The following is a 23850-nucleotide window of genomic DNA, read 5'->3' on the forward strand; positions in this document are numbered from 1 at the left end:
AGAGCCTCTTGGATTGTCTAAAACTCATGATTTTATCTAGTAAATGAGACCCTTCATATCTCTTAGTTTAATGTTTAAGTTATGCTTTATTTTATTTAAGTTTTGTAATCGTGTTATTATTCATCAAGCTCATTAGACAAAATCTCATTTCAATTTGTTTTTCATTCTCTAAATTTTCTATTCACTTTCATATATATATTTCTTCACGGTTCGATTATCGAAGTCCTGATTGTGACTTTGTTACATGGTATCAGAGCTTTGGTAATATTGTTGAAGAAGATATCATTGTTATTCGATATGAAAAGTGGTGGTCGTGTAGCTGGACTCGATTTGGAGTTGTTAAACCAGTCAAACTACCGGATATGGAAAACCTGTATGTAATCGTACCTGGTTGGGGAAGATTTGTGGGACATCGTCGTAGACGATGATGATGTAGCTCTTGAGGATGTTGCTGAAAATGCGGAAGCATTGAAGAAGCGGAAGAGACTCAATGCAAGGCAGAATTTGTGTTGAAGAGGTCAATCTCCCATAATCTGTTCGAACACATCATCGGCTGTGGATCTGCTCGTTAGATCTGGGAAACGCTTGATCGTCTTTTCAATAAGAAGAACGAGGCTCGTCTTTAAATGCTTGAAAACGAGTTGGCAGCCGCAAAGCAAATCAGATCTATCTCGGAGTTCTTTCTTAAGGTAAATAACATATGCTCATAAATTTCTTTATTGAACCTAGATGAGAAAATCTCAGAGGCTCGAACAAAGAGGCATATTGTTCAAGGACTTCGACCAGAATATACACCATTCGTCACAACGATTCAAGGTTGGGCTCAACAACCTTCACTCGAGGAGTTTGAAAATCTCTTGTCATCTCAAGAGTCGTTGGCCGCACAAATGGCTGGAACGAGTATAAAGGAGGAGTCGAACAGTGCGTTGTTCGTGAAGAAATCGAGCTAGAAAAAGGGAAAGTCGAAAAAGGAAGAAACATGTCAAGATTTTTCAAATATTCCTAAGAAGTCCCTTAAGTGCTTCAGGTGCGGAAAGACTAGACACTTCAAGAGAGATTGTCGAGTAAATTTGAATGGAAATTTTGTTAGTTCAAATCTCGGAGAAAAGTCTAACCAGCATGTTGAGGAGGACTGAGACAAGGATTTTCATGTCGATGTGACGACTTCGAAGGAAAAGCAAATAGAGGTTTCTCATGGTAAACAGGAGATCGATCAAAGGTGAATCGTTGATTCAGGGTGCAGACATCACGTTACTGGAGATGATTCCGTATTCTCGTCAAGTCGAGTTCATAATGGGGGCACTGGCATTGTTACAGCAGATAACTCGGTTCATGAAGTTAAAAAGGAAGGATCGGTTGCCGTTGAAAGCGACAAAGGAGAATCTATTACTCTGAAGAATGTCTACCATGTTCCAGGAATTCGGAAGAACCTTACAGAGACTTGTAAGTCGTGGCTGCATATAAAAAATATACCAAAGCACTTATGGGCAGAAGGCATGAGTTGTGCTGCCCATGTCATCAATCGAGTTCTGCTTAACCCAAATGAGTTCAAATCTCCATTCGAGATGCTTTTTGGTTTTAAGTCAAATGTTAAGAATTTTCGAGTTTTTGGATCAACTTGTTATGTCCATATTCTAGACTCGAGAAGGAGCAAATTGGATACAAAGGCAGTCAAATGCGTGTTCGTCGGCCATGATCAGAGAAGGAAAGAGTGGCGGTGTATGGATTCATCAACCCACAAATGCACTGTGTCGAGAGATGTTGTTTTCGACGAAATTTCTTCGTACTACATGAAGGATGTTGAAGAAACTGTTCAGACTAATCTTCTCATTCTCACGTCTACGAGAAGCTCCTATAGTTGTGTTAATAGTGACAGGGGGAGCCCTGACTTAGCTCAAGATACTTCAGTCGATGAAGGAGCAAAAGGTGAAAGGTTACCAGGAAATCCACATCAGGAAGAATCAAGTCAATAACATAATGGAGAATCTCGACCAAAAAGGAACATTATAAGGCCCTATCGATATAGGGATGATAATTTTGTAACAACCTTCTCTTGTTTCTTGGAAAACCCAATAGACGACAAGTAACCCACTTCTTAAAATGAAGCAAAGAATGTTAAGGAATGGGTGACAGCAATGGAGGAGGAAATGCATGCTCTCATGAAAAATGAGACATGGGACGTCATTTCGAAGCCTTCTGATACTCAAGCAGTCACATGTAAGTGGGTGTATCGAATCAAGCAAAAGGATTATGGAAGCATAGATCGATACAAATCTAGATTGGTCGCTCGAGGATTCTCACTAAAGTATGGAGAAGATTCGAGGGGACATTCAGCCCAATTGCGAAGATGACATCAATTCGCACTGTGTTGGCCTTAGCAGCAAGTTCTCGATGGAAGATGTGGCAATTGGATGTCAAGAATGCATTTCTCTACGGAGAACTTAATCGTCCAATATATATGGAACAACCACCTGGATTTGAGAAGACTGATGGTCTCTAGTTGGTCTGTAGACTTAAGAAGGCACTATATGGAATAAAGCAAGCCCCGCGTGCTTGGTATGGAAAGATTGCAGAATATCTTCAATTTTGTGGGTATAAAACTTCAGAATCTGACTCAAGTCTATTTATAAAGAAGAATCATGGACATATAGTGGTGGTGCTTCTTTATGTGGATGATATAATCTTGACAGGCATTAACTATGATGAGGTTGCTCGTCTACAAGATGAGTTATCGCTTCGTTTTGAGATGAAGAAGCTTGGTGAACTTGGAACATTCCTTGGTTTACAAATCGAAAATTTTGATAAAGGTTTATTTGTATCGCAGATCAACTACGCAAAGAAGTTGGTAGAAAAATTCGGTATGACTCATGGAAAAAGAGCTATACTCCTCTTGACGTAAATCCTAGACTCAATCGAGACGAAGGAACATGTCTACCAGATCCCCGTCCTTATTGTGCTCTTGTGTGAAGTTTGATTTATCTGACTATAACAAAGCCTGACATTGCTTATGCAGTTGGAGTGGTGAGTCGATACATGTTGGAGCCAAGGAAACCACACCTCGAGGAAGCGAAGAAAATTCTGAAGTATATTAATACCTCACTAGATATTGGTCTACTATATGAGAAAGATGCAAGATTTGTTTTGCAAGGATATGCAGATGCTGACTTTGCAGGAGATCGAGATGATCGAAGGTCCACATCTGGGTTTGTTTTTCTTTGTGGAAACACTAGCATATCTTGAAGTAGTAGGAAACAAGGATCGGTATCCTTGTCTACAACAGAAGTGGAATACAAAGCATCAACTCACGCAGCACATGAGTGCATATGGTTTCGTAGACTCTGGGAGGATTTTCATGTCAAGTTTGATCAGCTAATTCCTATCCATGTAGATAATTTGAGTGCTATTAAATTGACTTCAAATATAGTGTTTCATGCGAGGACAAAACACATTGAGTTGGAGCATCACTTTATTCGTGAAAAAGTACTAAAGGGAATCATTGAGATGGTTCTAGTAAGGAGTGAAGACAATGTTGCTGATATCTTCACAAAAGCACTTCCTAAAGGTTCTTTTGAAGATCTACGATCTAAGTTGGGACTAGTTCATCGGACATCACTTTAAGTGGGAGTGTTAGAAATTAAAGTAATAATAATAATAATAATTAATGAGTCTTTGGTTAAAGAGCCTCTTGGATTGTCCAAAACTCTTGATCTTATCTAGTAAATGAGACCCTTCATGTCTCAGTTTAATGTTTAAGTTATGTTTTTATTTTATTTAAGTTTTGTAATCGTGTTATTATTTATCAAACTCAATAGACAAAATCTCAATCCAATTTGTTTTTCATTCTCTAAATTTTCTATTCACTTTCATATATATTTCTTCACGGTTCGATCATCGAAGTCCGGATTGTGACTTCGTTACAACATCTGCTCAAGAATATCTATTACAGCAACTGTACACCACCGATGATAACTAGTCGTTTTTTTGTTTTTGTTTTTACAATTTATGGATTGGGTACGAAGAAAAATGACATTTTGTTGCATTTTAATTAATAACCATAATTTTAAAATAAAGTTCTGACCGGCGGTCCAACCGGTCCTATCGCGAAACGGTTTAATGAGCGATCTAGATTTTCTCTTCAAAACGGTTACCTTTCGAACAGGTCAGACCGGACGGTTCAACCAGAAAATTAAACCGATTATTTCCGGTCTGAAAGGTTATATTATAAAGTTTTATTAATTAACTTATTTTATTTACAGAGCTTCATACGAATCTCTTTCTTTCCTTATACAGAGAGCTTTTCTCCTGTTCGAAAGCTCTAATCATATTCTCTCTTTCTACGGCTTAATCATACAGAGATTATGATCAAGGATCTCTTCCTTAACTCACCTTATATCTCCGGCGGTTCTTCTGATCTACTTATATTTTTCAGATCTATGGCTGTTCTTCAACTGGAACGGTAGGATTTTGGGTTCTTCAAACTTAGATTACAATTACAGAGAATAAGGAATCATGAATCTGATTCGTTTGGGTTTAGAAGAAAATAAGTTTGAATTTGATGTATTTGAGTTTTGAAGAGAATAAGTGCTAAGAATAATTTCGTACCTTGAATACTAGAAGCCATTACTAAATTTTGGGGAAGAAATATGATTGAGTTGCAAATAATCTTAATGAAGTCAGTTACAAGTGTTTATTAGGGTTTTTATTAGTACTGTGAATCTGTGCTGAAAATAAAAAAATTTTATGAGTTAATAAACGAAGTTATAAATTATTTAGTTAAAATGTTAACGTTGTTTTGATGGTAAGAGATTATAGATATTTGATGTGATTGTTATTTTGATTGTAGTGAATTATAAATATTTATTATTTTGGTTTAGAGAAATATGAATATTTAATATAATATTAATTTAATTGATAATTATTGAGTTTAATTAGTATTTATTTGATTATTTTTATATGTTTAATTAATTTATGTATAAATGTACTAATTTATTTAAATTTTAAAAAAATCATGTTCAACTAGTGGTTCAACCGGTCGAACCGAAGTACATCAAAAAAAAATCGGGTTGATGATCGAAACGGTTTTATGTTAATAATAATAAATAAATATATATAAATGTTTAATAAATAATTTAAAAAATAATATATGTAACTTTTTTATATATATATATATATATATATATATATATATATATATATATATATATATATATATATATATATATATATATATATAAATCTTAATGATAAAATGGAATTATAAACATATATGATAAGTTAAATTATATATATAAATAAATAAAAGGATATATTATATATTTTATGTGTATTTTAAATTAGTAATGAAATTTATAAATAAAGATTTAAATGAAAATAATATATATATAAATAATTTATGTTGTTATTTAATATATATTTATATATAAAAAGATATAATTAAAAGAAATATTATTATATAAATATAAAAAATAGTTAGATAGAAAACATGTGTCATTATATATAATTTATGTTATTATTTTATAATATTTATGTAAAAAATATATAATTAGGAAAAGATTGTTATATAAATATAAAAAATTAGTAAGAGAGAAAAAGTTGTGATGTATCTCAGCCACATTAAATGTGGTTTGGCCACCCTCGTATACCACACCACTTATTCAATTATATATATCACTTATCGATATCAGATGTCAATTAAATTTGAATAAATCACACCCACATACATCACTTACCTAACCTATGTCACATGCCATGTATAAATTATTTATATAGAATGTCAATTTAATTTAAACCACCGTTCTTTTGTAATAAAGAGTTGTGATTCTAACTTCAAGTTATTGGTAGGTTTATTATAAACTTCAACCGATCACATCATAATTCAAATTAAATTAATTATTTTATTAATTAAAATATTAAAGTTATTCTTTATTTAAATATTTTATTTTATATTATTACAAAATAATATTAATATATTATTATATGTAACATATATTTATTTTATTACATTATAAAATTTATTTTCATATAAATTAAATTAATTAATTTTTAAATTTAAAAAAATATATTAAATAAAAAAAAATTATAGCATACTATATTATCTAATATACCATTTAAATTTTAAATAATTTAAATAAATAATTATACTTGAAAATAAAGTTAAATATATTTAAATAAAAAATATTAATTAATTTATAAATATTGAATTATTTTTTTAATTTTGTGTATGTAAAATTTGTTAGTTAATATAGCGTTATATAATCAATACCGAAAAAGGAACCGTGGTTTCGCTTGAGGTTGAGGCGGTATTGGCTAACCATCCGAGAATTGATAGTGTTGCTGTAATAGGAAGGTCAACCGAAGAAGGAGGCCAAAGACCGTCGTGTGCGTTTGTGAAGTTGAAAGAGGGTTGGGAGTTGAGTGGAGATGAAATAATATCCTTTTGTAAGAAGGTATTGCCCGATTTTAAGGTGCCAACTGTTAGATCCAATTCTAAAAACTAAGTGAATAAATCTTAGAATACAAACTAAATCATTAGAGGAAGAAACCTATCATCCAACATCTTTTAGTTGAAGACTACAGGCAAACTATTAGAGTGAGAAAAATACCTTGATCCATTATCCTCTGTCTATCACAGAAGATTGGGTGTTTTGATCTTCCAAACTCAGCAATCACCTTCTTCTCTCTCTATGGATCGATGGAGGCTCCAAGGATTGTAGGTGAGAGTGAATTGGGGACCATAACCCATTTTATATGCTTTATTTGATAATTTTATTTTGACCATCACAAAATATAAAATTATCCTAAGGTATCTACACATATATAAATTATCCATATTACTTTCAATATACTCCAAAATCCCTTAATCTTTATAAATCACTTAAAATTGATTTAGCTTAATAATAATAACATATATAACCTTTAGTCAAATAATTTAAATCCATTTTAGAATTATAAATCCATATAATTCTAACAATCTCCCACTTGGATTAAATTATGAACTAAACAATTATACATTATCCTTATGATATCAAATTTTGTTATTATCTAAAAGAATATATTCAAACAATCTTGTCCATTGATTATATCAAATGCAGAACCAAAGCGGCTTTCGTTATCATTATCGTAGCTTAACCGATCAATGATCACAAGCATTAATATAACCAAATGACATAGATCAAATATGGATGTGTAGCATGGAAATTACATGTAATGTGATTTAACATGCCTATTTCCAACTGGTCCAACAAAAACTGTATTGAGATCCATAAAAATAGCCAGAATGGACTAAATGAACACCAAAATTAATACCAAAATGATTAAACCAAAATATATATTACAAATATCCATAGAATAGTATCCCAAAAAACATACAGACTCCCACTAAACTTCAATATCTCTAAGAGATACAACCCCCATATGGGCAACATGCTTATGAAAGACCTTGGGTTGTAATCCCTTAGTGAGCGGATCCGCTATCATGAAGTCTGTTCCAATGTGTTCTATAGATATTTGACCATCCTGAACTCTTTCCTTAACAACCAGAAACTTGATGTCTACAAACTTAGACTTTGAGAAACTCCTATTGTTGTTAGAGAACATTACAGCTGACTGATTATCACATAGTATCTTAAGTGGTCTTTCGATCTCTTTGACTTGTAATCCCATAATAAAATTATTCAGCCATAATGCTTGATTAGATGCTTCATAGCATGCTATAAATTCAGCTGCCATAGTTGAAGAAGCTGTAAGTTTCTGTTTAGCACTCTTCCAAGAGATAGCTCCTCCAGCTAAAAGGAAAATATAGCCTGATGTTGACTTCAAGTCATCTTTGCATCCAGCAAAATCAGAATCAGTGTACCCTATGATCTCAAGCTGATCTGATTTCTTGTATGTGAGCATATATTCCTTAGTTCTTTGTAAATATCTGAATACTCTTTTTACAGCCTTCCAATGATCCAATCCAGGATTATTCAAGTATCTTCCTAACATGCCAACTATGTACGCTATATCCGGACGCGTGCATACTTGAGCATACATTAAGCTTCCTACTGCAGAATCATAAGGAATCTTTTGCATTTCTTTGGCTTCAAAGTCACTTGAAGGGCATTGACTTTTATCTATTTTGTCTCCTTTAGCCACAGGGGTATCTCCTGCTTTACATTCATGCATGCCAAACCTTTTTAAAACCTTCTCGATATAGTTCTTTTGTGATAATCCAAGTATACCTTGACCACGATCTCGATATATCTGAATTCCTAATACAAAAGAAGCGTCACCAAGATCTTTCATTTCAAATTTCGTTGAAAGAAATTTCTTAGTGTCGTGCAATAAGCCTATATCATTGCATGCCAATAATATGTCATCAACATATAAAATCAGAAACATAATTTTATTCCCACTAAATTTATGGTATATACAATCATCAACTTTATTTGCCTCAAAACCATATGAGATAACAGCTTGATGAAATTTGTAATACCATTGACGGGAAGCTTGCTTTAGCCCGTAGATGGATTTCTTCAGTTTACAAACTAAGTCCTTTGAATTATCAGAATCAAAGAACTCGGGTTGCACCATATATATTGTTTCATTAATGTCGCCATTAAGAAACGCAGTCTTAACATCCATCTGATGTAACTCTAAATCATAATGAGCTACGAGTGCCATTATAGTTCTAAAGGAATCTTTCGTAGATACCGGAGAAAAAGTTTCCTTATAGTCGATGCCTTCCTTTTGAGTAAAACCCTTAGCAACAAGACGTGCTTTGAATCTCTCAATGTTACCATTCGAATCCCTTTTGGATTTTAAAATCCATTTACAACCAACGGGTTTCGAACCTGCAGGTAACGGAATGAGATCCCAAACGTCATTGTCCTTCATAGACTTTAACTCCTCATTCATGGCATCAATCCATTTTTGAGAATCAGAACTCTTAATGACTTGGTTGAAAGTGACAGGGTCATCTTTTACTTCGTCTATGTCCTCATGTTCTTGTAAGAATACGTAATAATCGTCTGAAATCGTACTCCTTCTTTCTCTAGTGGACCTTCGTAATGGCATAGTTTCTCGAGATTGTTGAGTTTGTTCTTCCAGAATTACTTCTTGAATAGGTTCAGAAAGCACATTGTCCTTTTCATTATCCACTTGATTAAAATCAAGTGAAACCAAAGGAATAGAAACAAATTCTTCTTCAAAGACAATGTTTTCCTTATCTTTCCTCACACACTCTATATCCTCGAAAAACCGGGCATTTCCCGTTTCAAAAATTGTCTTTACCGTAGGATCATAAAATTTGTACCCCCTTGACTTTTCAGGATATCCAACAAAATAACAACTAACAGTCTTAGAGTCCAATTTCTTTTCATTTGGCCTGTATGGCCTTGCCTCAGCTGGACACCCCCATACATGTAAATGTGTTAATACAGGTTTTCGGCCTGTCCAACACTCATATGGGGTTTTGTTAGTCGTCGCCTTAGTAGGTACCCTGTTAAGGATATAAGCTGCTGTCTTTAGTGCTTCACCCCAAAGAGATTCTGGTAAGCTTGAATTTGCAATCATGCTCCTTACCATGTCCTTAAGTGTGCGGTTTCGTCTTTCAGCAACACCATTCATGTTAGGCAAACCCGGCATGGTGTACTGAGGAACAATACCGCATTCTCTTAGGAATTTAGCAAATGGTCCTGGACGTTGTTCACCTGACCCGTCATACCGACCATAATATTCACCCCCACGATCGGATCTGACGGCCTTAATCTTTTTATCAAGCTGATTTTCAACTTCAGCTTTAAAGGATTTGAACACGTCCAAAGATTGTGACTTCTCTTGAATGAGATATATGTAGGCATAACGCGAGAAATCGTCAATGAATGATATATAATATTGTTGACCATTCCAAGCTGCTGTAGGGAATGGTCCACAAATATCAGTATGTATCAATTCAAGGACTTCCGTCGCTCGGTTAGCTTCAAATCTCCTTACACTCGTTTGTTTCCCTTTAATACAACTAACACAAACATTAAAGTCAGTCATATCAAGAGGACTTAATATCTCATTTGACACAAGCTTTTCAATTTTCTTTTGAGAGATATGACCTAAACGTCTATGCCATAACAGAGCTGAATCATCATTAGTTAATTTACGTCTTGCACCTCTTGAATTAACTTGCAAGGTTTCATTAAATGAAGCTACAGTTTCTAACATGTATAGATTGTCACAAACAGATAAAAAACCAGAACCCATAACATTTGAATTTAATGATAAACTAAATTTTCCATTTCCAAATGAACCAAAATAACCAAATTTGTCCAATGCTGAAATGGAAATTAAGTTTCGTCTAAAAGACGGTACAACAAAAGTATCATTTAAGTCCAAAAACTGTCCAGATTTTAGTAACAATCTAAAGTCTCCGATAGCTTCAACTTCAACTGTTTCGCCATTGCCCACAAAAATGTATCTTTCAGCATCATTCGGCTTTCGGCAATTCAGGCAACCCTGCATAGACATACTAATGTGAATGGTAGCACCAGAATCTAACCACCATGTATGTCTAGATGCAGAAACCAAATTAACCTCAGAACAAACAAGGTTGAGAAGTGTACCCTTTTTCACGCGCCATGCATGATACTTAGGACAATCTTTCTTTTGATGTCCTTCTTCTCTACAGAAGAAACAGTTCAAGCCGTTAGACTTTTTCTGTTTCAATTGAGAAGGAGCACCCACAGCTACAGCTTTCTTCTTCCTTTTCTTATTCTCTTTGTCTTTGGAAGATGATGCCATATGAGCACTTTCTGTTCGATCATGCTTAATTCTCTCTTCTTCTTGAACACAATGAGATATCAGCTCATTAAGTGTCCATTTATCCTTCTGGCAGTTATAACTTATTTTAAGCTGCCCAAACTGAGAAGGAAGAGAAATCAAGACTAAATGGACAAGCAGTTCTTCAGACAGCTCTAACTTAAGGTCCTTAAGTCTTGAAGCAAGATGAGACATTTCCATAATGTACTCCCTAATATTCCCTTTGCCATTATACTTGAGTGAAACAAGCTTAGCTAAAAGCGTACTTGTTTCAGCCTTCTCGTTTTTCTCAAAACGCTTCTCAAGTGCATCTAGGAATGCTTTAGCATCATTGTCTTCCGACAAATTGCCCCGAAATGCTTCTGGAATAGCACGTTTCATGATCATTAAGCTTACACGATTCGAACGCTCCCACTTTTCTAGCTCTCTTTTATCATCAAGAGTACTTGATGCTGTAAGAGATGGGGGGCGTGCGACCCTAAGTGCAATGTCAAGATCCATGCACCCGAGAACAATCATAACGTTCTCTTTCCAGACTTTATAATTAGTTCCATTAAGCATAGGAACTGCATTAACATTACCTATGATACTTGAAATGTTAACTGTAATAACAGAGAATATAAAATAATGTAAGCTCACAAAATAATGTGCATATATATTTAATAATAATGTAACTCATATTATTGTGCATCCATCAACAAGAAACCGGCACAACATCAACACCTAATCTTTTGACTAAAAATGTTAACCTGTAATTGGCAACTTGGTCCAGTACATAAATATTGACAACAAGACCTGTCAAACAATGGATTTATCTTTGGACAAATTCAATGTTCACATGGCAACCTAATAATTGTCACATATTTTAATACTGCAACAATCCATGTCAATGTACAAACATCTACCTTCCTTTGGGCCGGTGAATATTCATACAATGTCATGTCTCATGCCCAACATATAAAACAAGACAATTACAGCAAGAGGCTAATTTTATAGCATGTTACTCAACTATCCTATTTTACAATGTAAGACGTCATAAAATTGCACGAAAGAGTTATAATTCACATATATGCTCAAACAATAGACAAACAAAATCATTTTAGATCGAATAGGGATAATCGCAAAAGGTTTAGTCAATTACAGACCAATCCTAACCCCATCGATCTAAAAAAAAAACAAAGAGGGGCTGCATCCAACATTGAAAATCACTCATTCATTGATTTTCACCCCCAAAATTGTTCAATTCATCATATAATGAATGATCAAACAATAATCCTTAACATGCATCAGATAATTTTGCGGAAATAGACACATGCAAAACAAACCCTAAAGTAATTCTGAAAAATTGATTCCAAAATAACCCTAATTGATTACTTGTAGTCTAACAAATCCATGATCTGATACCAATTGTTAGATCCAATTCTAAAAACTAAGTGAATAAATCTTAGAATACAAACTAAATCATTAGAGGAAGAAACCTATCATCCAACATCTTTTAGTTGAAGACTACAGGCAAACTATTAGAGTGAGAAAAATACCTTGATCCATTATCCTCTGTCTATCACAGAAGATTGGGTGTTTTGATCTTCAAACTCAGCAATCACCTTCTTCTCTCTCTATGGATCGATGGAGGCTCCAAGGATTGTAGGTGAGAGTGAATTGGGGACCATAACCCATTTTATATGCTTTATTTGATAATTTTATTTTGACCATCACAAAATATAAAATTATCCTAAGGTATCTACACATATATAAATTATCCATATTACTTTCAATATACTCCAAAATCCCTTAATCTTTATAAATCACTTAAAATTGATTTAGCTTAATAATAATAACATATATAACCTTTAGTCAAATAATTTAAATCCATTTTAGAATTATAAATCCATATAATTCTAACACCAACTGCTATAGTTTTTGGGGACTTGCCTATGAATAATGGTGCTAAGGTGCAAAAGTTTATACTTAGGGACAAGGTTAGACAAGATTTGTTGTTTAATTGCTGATTTAGGAAATAATTAGATTTGTTATTTTTCAATAAATTAATAATAGTTTTTCACCCCATCAAAGTAGTCCACTTAAAAGAATCGGTATAAAAGATCAAAATGTCACGGTCCACTTAAACGGGAATCATGATTGTGGAGTGTGAGACTAGTTTTACTTTAATTTAAAAATAAATAAATTATAGTTTCTCTATTTTGTCCATACATAAAAACTTAAAAGAATTTAACATTTGATTTTACATATGTTTCACAAAAGGGATTTGGAAATTTATATGAGGTAAATATTTTCTTGTTTTTGACCTATATTCGAGTTTCTAATTACTCATTCAGTAAAATAGGGTATAATTGGCTGCCACAAATAACAATTAAATCCGTATTTTTGGCTAAGAGAATTCAAGACAACCACAAAAATGAGATTGAATGATAAAAACTAGTGCAATTCATATAGAGGAAAATGTTGAACTTTGAGAACACCCCAACCAAAATAGTAAAGATGAACTATTTTAGGGTTTATATCAATCTCGTGATTATATTTTGTTCTTATTTTTTTCAAGCATATTTCAAATAAATATTTACATCGGAATTCAATGCTTTTGAAACCAACATTTTAGTTCACCTTACCCATGTCTCCCGGAAGCCCACAATAGTATTAATTGTACATAACCTTATTAATTCCAGTTTGGTGAAGAATCCAAATCTCACCCACAACATCCCAATAGAGCAAGAGGTAAAGACGGATATACGTTAGAGTCTTAGAGAGGTTGGACCAAACCTACCAAATATTTTGTTTTTGTTTTTAATAAAATAAGGTCAAATTATTCTCTAATTTTCATATTTTTTAATTTAATTCACTATTAGATGAAATATTTATTTAGTTTTTTTTTTATTTTTCAAATCAACCCAATTTTTTTTTTTGAGTCCCTCTCAAATATTTTAAGTTCACTCTAATTTCAAATCATGGATTTGTCTCTAAGTATAGGCAAAGTTGATCTCTCAAACTTGAGACATATAGTACATTTGCTGTTGTTTTAATTGTTAATCTCTATTAATATGCTACTTAAACATATACTTGAGTGAGAATCGTTTTTTCAAATTTGTCAAAAGCCAAATCACAAACATCCATAAAAAAGAGAGCAATTCAAATAAGATTGTTACTACTAACAAAATATAAATAAAAGATTGTTACCTTTTCTTTTCCTTGGAGAATACCATCTAACAAGATTGATGTTTGGATTTTGGTCCATGAGAGTAAAAAAAAGGAAATTAACAAACGAATAACAAAAATTTGAACACTTTAATACATATAATCCTATTTTTTTAGACCGAGTTTAGAACGGTCATTCAGTTCTAGCTATTATACACTTTTTGATCTACTTGCACAACATTTTGATTTCTCGATTTTTCATTAATTAAAATATTAGTTCTATTTGATGCTACAATACAGATCCGATTTTACTCACAAAGAGATAAATTTTGAAAAAATAAAGTTTTTAGAATTTAAAATTAATCAATTGGTAGCTTACTTAGGTAGGTAATATCTTACCTAAAAGGCTAAAATCTCTATTAGATTCTTGTTTATAAACGTTCTAATGGAAAGAATTTTTTTTGAGGAAAAATTGATTGAATAAAAATGAATTTAGTTTTCTTTCCCCAGTATAACTTTTAGACCGTTTTCAAATAAGTAAAAGGCTATAAAATGATTGCAGGCTCTATAGGAAATAATATGGCCTTCCGAGTTCGGACCAAATAATAAGCAGATTATCTTGAGCAAAGCCCAAACAAAATCTCTACAATAAGCAGTTTTATAATTTAAAAAAAAAACAATTGAGCATAATTTTAACTATTTTCTTGTTACATGGGAGAGAGCTCAAATGACCTGTTTTCTTGTTATATTGGAGAGAACAAATTAGTAAATGATTTTTTTTTTTTTATAATTTTATTTAGTATAATCAATTCTTTTTGTTCATACACTTTGTTTTGTTGAAAAAATCGATCCAAAGAAACCATGTTCATATGTTTTAATTTTGATACGATAAGATTTATCTTTAACATTTTATTTTATATGAAAAACAAATTTGTCAAACCAAAATAAAATTATTTGAGAAACTTTTAATTTCAATCACAAGATATAAGCAACGAAGATAAGTTTACTCTTACAAGAAGCTTTATGAAAGCTTATATCAATATGGAGATTGATGAAAAATATCATTAGGGTTGTTCGGTTGTGAGTTTTTTAAAAAATTAATAGAGAGAAAAATTAAATGATGAGTGATAATTTTGAGGAAGTAATGATTATTTTTAATAAAAAGACTCAAATAATATTGATATATATAAATAAAATAAATAATAATAATTTAAAATACATAATATTTTAATATTTTGGTTAATGATTTGAGTGAAGTGATTGTTAAAAGGAAATAAAGTGATCTATACCGAACAAAGCCATTGATGAGTGAAGATACCAAGCTAAATCTTCGAAAATGAAATGCAAATGATTTATGGTGGTCTTAAAATTAAGATGGGGATAGATAGTTCCAATGCTAACACTACAAATCATTGATTTTGATTATGCATTTTGATGAGATCTAAGTTTTGAATTTTTTTTTTTTTTTATTGATTCTTGATATTTTGTTACCTTCAATGTGAAAGCAAAACAAATCGTGTGTATAACTTAACTCTAATTATTTTATTATCACGATAAATGTGATGGATGTCACTTTTTTTTTACAATAATATACAATTGTAAATTTGGTACAATATTATTAATTTAAATTAAAAGAAAATAACAGTAACAATGATTCAGATTGGATCAGTTTATATATAAATTTAATTTTATTATCTCGTTATATGCAATCAACATTAATATATTTAAAGGTTTTAAAGTTGTGTCTATTTGTTCAATTCTGATTTATATCCCTTTATATGCTGAAGTGAAGAGAATTAATAATTATGATAGGTTTTTACAAATATTGTTTAATAATTGTTTAAATATTTATTTATTAATTATACTTATTTCACATGTTTTAAATTATTTATATTAATTACAATCATGTCTGGCTTTATTTTTATATAAAAATTAAATATTATATTAAAATTGGTTAATATAACAATACAAGTAATTTTTCTATTTTTTGAAAAAGTTAAGTTTGGTCTTTTATTATATTAGTTTTTTTTTTAATTAAGAAGAACTAGTTTGATACTGACCTGCTATTTGTTATTTTATATATCCCGTCTAATTCATCAATTCATGGGAAGATGTTGAACTTTTATATTTAAAACAAATTTCACGAGAAATCTCTGAAGTTGAAGTAACGTGTATCTTCCCCTGTTCCGGTCATGAAATAGATGAAATAAATCAAACAATTGATTTTTGTTCAAGAATGAAATATTATTGGAACTGTCCATATCCGGTTCATCCTTCGGAACCATATCACATCCTGGATCTGATGAAATACGATGAACACCCATATTCATGAAGCCCGTTTTTATTCAAAACGTTTTCAGGTGGAATCGAGTCTATGACATCTTGTCATCTTGGTCTCTTAAGTCGACTATCACCACTGAACTATCTTAGTGGTGTCTTTTATTTTATTAGTTATACTCGATCAACATACTACATTAATACTTAACTAAGATAACTCAAAATGTGACTATATATCATACTTAAAAGAACAATGGTTATGAGTTCAATTCTCACCTAGTTCGCTTTATGTTGAAATCATTATGTTGAGACGAAGAATCGTGATCGTGCTAGCTTCCTAAAAATATTGTTTAATAATTATTTAAATATCTCACCCCATATATTAACAATTATACTTAACATGTTTTAAACTAATTTTAAATATAAAATTAAATTAAATAAAAATACTTAATTCAAATAATTTTTCTTATTAAACAAAACATAAAAATAAAAATAAAAATATATTGATAAAAAAAATTATTATAAAATATAAACTAATATTTTTTTTTATTGAGAATAAGATATTAGTTATTTGAATAAATCATGTGCTTCATTTTTATAAGTTTTTAAAATACTATTTCTCGATAATAGGTGAATTACCCTTCTAGATTCTAACTTCAATACGAACATGATTCCAACATCTATACAAATACATTTTGAATCGACTAAAATCTGGTCCGACCAAAAAGTTCGTCCGAAAATCTGACCAAGGGACATTGTTTTTTTTTAGCTCTAATATAAAATAATTGTTATAACTTATGAAAAGTTTAATGAATGGATAAAACTAAGTTCAAATATATATGTTAAACTGCTAAGTTATATCAAGTATATTAATTGGTTTAAATCTAACATGAAGTTGTTGTAGCGTAGTAGTAAACACCTGGATCAAATCCCACTAGCTGCAAATAATATTTAAAGTTTTGCTATTTCAGGGAAACTGATGCATTCGGTTGGAAATATATATATGTTTGAAGTAAAAGGCTCGGTCAACCGGTTCGGTCAGTAAAGTTCAGTCAACCGGTTCGGTCAGTAAAGTTCAGTCAACCGGCTCGGTCAACCGGTTCGGTCAGTAAAGATCGGTCAAACCGGCTCGGTCAACCAGATCAGTCAACCGACCATTAATGAAGCATGGCCGGTCATAAATGAGTTCTGGTTTAATAAATGATCCGGTTGATTAAATGCAGCCGCTCTGGTAATAAATGTTCCGGTTATTAAATGAGCCGCTCAGTCATAAATATGTCCCGGTCATAAATGTTCCGGTTGATTAAATGCTGTCAAGCTCCGGTTATTAAATGAGTAATCTAAATTCAGAAGCAATCTCAGGCAGCATGTAGCTGTCAGGCATGCTTGTCCAAATCCAGAAGTAATCTCCAGGCAACAGGTAGCTGTTAGGCATGCTTGTCCAAATCTAGAAGCAATCTCCAGGCAGCAGGTAGCTGTCAGGCAGGCGGCCGACTAAGAACATGTCTGCCATGTGTCCAACATGCAAACCGGCTAAGTGCATGTCTGCCATGTGTCCAAAATTGATCTGTCCAAGAGGGAAGGCGTGCAAGCCTCTTGATCATTACCGGTTTCCAGCGGCCAATCTCCTGGAGAGAGAAAATATGACCGTTGTCATATTTTTCATATAAATAGAAGGCAAGGAAGAAGTAATCCAAGTGGAATAAAAAAAAAGCATCAAATTGTCCAAAACGTTTCTGAAAGTTATTAAGAGAGAGAAAGAAATCTATTGTTTCATTTACCGAAAGTTGTATTATGTTGTGTTATTGTATTACATCATAGTGAGTGGTGTAACCGACGAGTAGCGATTAAGGCTCGTTCGGCATTGTGTGAGTGTTGTAACATTCAAGTTAGTGGAGATCCTTCTTATAATCTGAGAAGAAGGGGTGACGTAGGAGGGTTTGCTCCGAACATCCATAAAAATTTTGTCTCGTGTCTTTTATTTATTTCCCGCTTATTTACTCCAAAAACCGAAATACATTAACCGAAATATAATCCTACTCCAATAATCAAAACCGGTCCATTTCTCCATTCTAACCGACTCCTCCTAAATACTCTACAAACCGAATCGTATTCGTTGCTTCAGATTGAAACGGACATTTTCGCACCTGAACTCGGTTCAAGAGTCTGTGACAATCTGTGTAGTGTTGAGAGCGGTTTTAGTCTCTAACCGGACTATCACCAAATTGTGTGTTGTGTTGTAAGCTGCCATCCTTTCAAAAACCGGAAACACCCCGGTCCTCCAAGGGCGTCCCCGATCCTAACAAGTGGTATCAGAGCGAGGTTCTTAACACTCAAGCAACCGAATACCATCATGTCTTTCATCAACGAGCCCCCCATATTCTGCATCGAAGAATATGTTGATTGGAAGATACGGATGGAAGTGCATTTGGCCTCACAAGACGATGACATGTGGTATGTTATTACCGATGGCCCGATAAAGATTGATAAGCCAAGATATAAATGGACGACGGAAGATAAGAAGATGAATAACTTGGATAATGTTGCCAAAAACATTTTGTTCAAGTCGTTGGACAAAAACATGTTTAGTAAGATCAAGTTGTGCTCTTCTGCTAAAGAAATTTGGGAGAAGTTGATCCAACTGTGTGAGGGCAGCGACCAAATAAAGGAGAACCGGAAAGAGGAGAAGGCTCTAATAGCTACTATTGAAATCAATAGCAAATGGGCCGATAGCGATTCGGACGACTCATCATCCAGCAACGATGATGATAAAGTCGATACATGCTTCGCGGCTGAGAAAGAATCTGAGGTATTTGATTTCTCTTCTGAAGAATTTACTAAAGAAGACTTAGTTATTGCACTCAACAACATGGTCGATGAGTTCAAAAAATTGTCTGTTTTAATACCGACCCAAACAAAATATGAAACCGGAAAGTCAAGTGGTACCGCTGGTGAGCCAAGCGGAACCGAGACTTACGAACCGGTTGGACTATCCTTAGAGAATGAGAAGCTCAAGGAGACAGTCCAATCGTTAACCGAAGAAAATGAGAGAATTAAATATGTCACGGCTTCTTGGAAGAGATCTAGTGAAGCGGTAAGCCAGATGCCTAATTACCAAAGACATCCCAAATATAAATTTGGTATTGGTTATAACAAATCCGCCACTCACAAGCATTCCAACGGGATGAAACTCACAAAAGACAATCTTCCTTTCATAAGATTTATCAAGAGTTCATCAACCGAAAATGAGGAAGAATGTGATCTAAAACCGGAAAAAGAAATAAAATATGTAAGTCCAACTGACTCGGAAAAATGGCTTCATCCTGAGAGAAGGAAAGCCAACCGGCCAGTAGGTAAACAAACCGATACACACCCACATAAAATTAATCAAAAGTCACCACAAAATAAGGCACTCTTAAGACATAGAGATGTCAAGCTAAGCACCGGAAAAATAATTAGAACCATAACCGGGAAAGTCATCCGACTTATTAAAGTCTGGATTCCCAAGGGATTAATAAGCCACGGACCCAAAGAAAAATGGGGACCAGATTCTTTATTGTCTATAAATGCAGGTAAATCAAGACAGAAGCTTGGAAGAGACATCATGGCATCCGGACAGCCGGCTGCTGACGAACACATCACATGAAGGGAACAAGAATGAAGTGGCTAACATCCTCACAAAGCCACTTCTCGAGTCTAAGTTTTCTTCCCTTAGAAATATTTTAGGATTGTTAGATTACAAAATTTGAAGAAAATTTGTTAAAAAAAAACTCTCCTTAAACCAAACCGTTTTTCCAAAAACTGGCCAAACAAATATAAGCTCTTTAAAACCGGCCAAACAAATATAAGCTCTTTAAAACCGGCCAAACAAATATAAGCTCTTTAAAACCAGCCAAACAAATATAAGCTCTTTAAAACCGGCCAAATAAATATAAGCTCTTTAAAACCGGCCAAACAAATGTAAGCTCTTTAAAACCGGCCAAACAAATATAAGATTTTTAAAAACCGGCCACACATTACAAGTTTTGAATATTTATTCTAAATAATCAAAAAGGGAGAAATTGATAAGAAAAATTAAGTAAGTTAATTTTCAAACCGGCCACACATTACGATTTTTGAATATTTATTCTAAATAATCAAAAAGGGAGAAATTGATAGAAAATAATTGTTATAACTTATGAAAAGTTTAATGAATGGATAAAACTAAGTTCAAATATATATGTTAAACCGCTAAGTTATATCAAGTATATTAATTGGTTTAAATCTAACAAGAAGTTGTTGTAGAGTAGTGGTAAATACCTCTGCCTGCCATTCGGTTGGAAATATATATCGTTCGGTTTGGAGTAAAAGGCTCGGTCAACCAGTTCGGTCAGTAAAGTTCAGTCAACCGGTTCGGTCAGTAAAGATCGGTCAAACCAGCTCGGTCAACCGAATCAGTCAACCGACCATTAATGAAGCATGGCTGGTCATAAATGAGTTTTAGTTTAATAAATGATCTGGTTGATTAAATGCAGCCGCTCTGGTAATAAATGTTCCGGTTATTAAATGAGCCGCTCAGTCATAAATATGTCCCGGTCATAAATGTTCCGGTTGATTAAATGTTGTCAAGCTCCGGTTATTAAATGAGTAATCTAAATCCAGAAGCAATCTTCGGGCAGCAGGTAGCTGTCAGGAATGCTTGTCCAAATCCAGAAGCAATCTCCAGGCAGCAGGTAGCTGTCAGGCATGCTTGTCCAAATCCAGAAGCAATCTCTAGGCAGTAGGTAGCTGTCAGGAAGGCGGCCGGCTAAGAGCATGTCTGCCATGTGTCCAACATGCAAACCGGCTAAGTGTATGTCTGCCATGTGTCCAAAATTGATCTGTCCAAGAGGGAAGGCGTGCAAGCCTCTTGATCATTACCGGTTTCCAGCGGCCAATCTCCTGGAGAGAGAAAATATGACCGTTGTCATATTTTTCATATAAATAGAAGGCAAGGAAGAAGTAATCCAAGTGGAATAAAAAAAAGCATCAAATTGTCCAAAACGTTTCTGAAAGTTATTAAGAGAGAGAAAGAAATCTATTGTTTCATTTACCGAAAGTTGTATTGTGTTGTGTTATTGTATTACATCATAGTGAGTGGTGTAAGCGACGAGTAGCGATTAAGGCTCGTTCGGCATTGTGTGAGTGTTGTAACATTCAAGTTAGTGGAGATCCTTCTCATAATCTGAGAAGAAGGGGTGACGTAGGAGGGTTTGCTCCGAACATCCATAAAAATTTTGTCTCGTGTCTTTTATTTATTTCCCACTTATTTACTCCAAAAAGAAATACATTAACCGAAATATAATCCTACTCCAATAATCAAAACCGGTCCATTTCTCCATTCTAACCGACTCCTCCTAAATACTCTACAAACCGAATCGTATTCGTTGCTTCAGATTGAAACGGACATTTACGCACCTGAACTTGGTTCAAGAGTCTGTGACAATCTGTGTAGTGTTGAGAGCGGTTTTAGTCTCTAACCGAACTATCACCAAATTGTGTGTTGTGTTGTAAGCGACCACCCTTTCAGAAACCGGAAACACCCCGGTCCTCCAAGGGCGTCCCCGATCCTAACAAGCTCTCCATAATTTATGTAATTTATTTTCTCTTTAGCCTAGCAATAAAAATAAGTGAATATTTACAGCCTCCTTAAGGTCTTGGGTTCGAGCCTGTTATGTGACAATTTCCGCTCGCCTAGTGAATTGGATAAATGTGTTTGCGGACTGTGTGCTTAACTCGTGGGGATTAGTTGCACTTCGAAAGAGAAGCAAAACCCAACGTTCTAAAAAAACTTATGTAATTTCTCGCCGCCAAAATACGCCGATTAATCTTCGACTCCATTTGGTACTCACTTTCAAGAATACTTGCGAATAATAGACTATACAAACAAAAGACTGCAAAAATCGCCAGAGATTTAGTTGTGAGGATTTGGATCCCCAAAATCTGACTTGTTTGAAACGATATGTAAAAACGCAAGAAGAAAAAAAGAACACAAGATGACACAGATTTATAGTGCTTCACTCAAATGAGTTACGTCCACTTTAGTTGCCACTAGATTTCATTATGAAGAAGAATAAATACAAAGTTTTTGCATCACACTTTATCTCTCTAGAATTCTATATTATTAATGTAAAACCTAATAATAACATATTATAGGGTAAACATTCAGGTAATAAAACCTAAATAACTCTTAGTCAGACCTAAACCCAAACTCAAATACAAACTCAATAAACTCTAATTAACTATTGTAGAGTTTATTATAAGTGTAGACTCTATAACTTGTTGAGTTATGGAGCCTACACTTATAATAAACTCTACATTGTTAATTAGAGTTTATTGGGTTTTCTTTTTTTTGATTTTGGGCTTGAGCCTGACCAAAGTTATTTAGGTTTATTACCTGAATGTTTACCTTATAAATATGTGATTATTAAGGGTTTATATTAGGTAGAGAGAATTCTACAGAGATAAAGTGTGAGGCAAAAACTCTATATTCCTTTTTCTTCTTCATAGTAAATCTGATGGTGGCTGAAGTGGATGTAGCTCAATTTGAGTGAACCACTATAAATTTGTGTGTTCTTGTGTTCTTCTTTCTTGTGTTTTTACAGATTGTTTTCAAATAGGTCAGATTTTGGAGATACAAATCCTAACAATTGGTATCAGAGCAGCTAGGCTAGATCTGAGCATTGGAAACAATGATAAGTGAGAATAGTATAGGACATGGGATTGGAAGATTTGATGAGACAGATTATGCCTTCTGGAGAATGCAGATTGAAGATTATCTCTATGGAAAGAAGCTTCATGTTCCTTTGAGTGAGAAACTAGAGAAGATGGATGAAGCTGAATGGAAACTCCTTGATAGACAGGTTTTGGGAGTTGTCCGATTGACGCTAGCCAAGACAATTGCTCACAATGTAGCAAAGGAGAAGACCACCATGGGTCTGATGAAAGCTCTTTCTAATATGTATGAGAAACCATCTGCTAACAATAAGGTACACTTAATGAAAATACTCTTTTACTTAAGAATGGTTGATGGTACTTCTGTCACTACTCATTTGAATGAATTCAATACAATTGTGAATCAATTGCTATCTGTTGAGATTGATTTTGGGGATGAAGTTAGTGCCCTGATTTTGTTAGCATCTCTACCAAATAGTTGGGAACCTATGAGGGCAGCAATTAGTAATTCAGTTGGAAATGCTAAACTGAAATTTGTTGAAGTTAGAGATCGTATTCTTGCTGAAGAGGTTCATAAAATTGATTTTGGTGAAACATTCAAAGGTTCTACTCTGAATGTGAAAAACAGGGGAAGAGGTAATGATAAAAATTTCAACCGAGGTAAGAGCAGATCTATGTCAAGGAGCAGGAGGAGTCAGTCCAAGTTTGGGAGGACATTTGAGTGCTGGAATTGTGGTAAACAGGGTCATCTGAAGAGGAACTGCAAAGCACCGAAGAAAAACAGTGATGATAAAAATGATGCAGCCAACGTTGTTACAGAATCTGTCACTGATGCGTTACTTCTGTCTGTTGATAGCCCGATAGATTCATGGGTTTTGGACTCAGGAGCGTCTTTCCACACCACTGCTCACAAAGAATTAATGGAGAATTAGGTGGCTG

Source organism: Impatiens glandulifera, chromosome 1 (assembly GCF_907164915.1).
Source record: "Impatiens glandulifera chromosome 1, dImpGla2.1, whole genome shotgun sequence".
Lineage (NCBI taxonomy): Eukaryota > Viridiplantae > Streptophyta > Magnoliopsida > Ericales > Balsaminaceae > Impatiens > Impatiens glandulifera.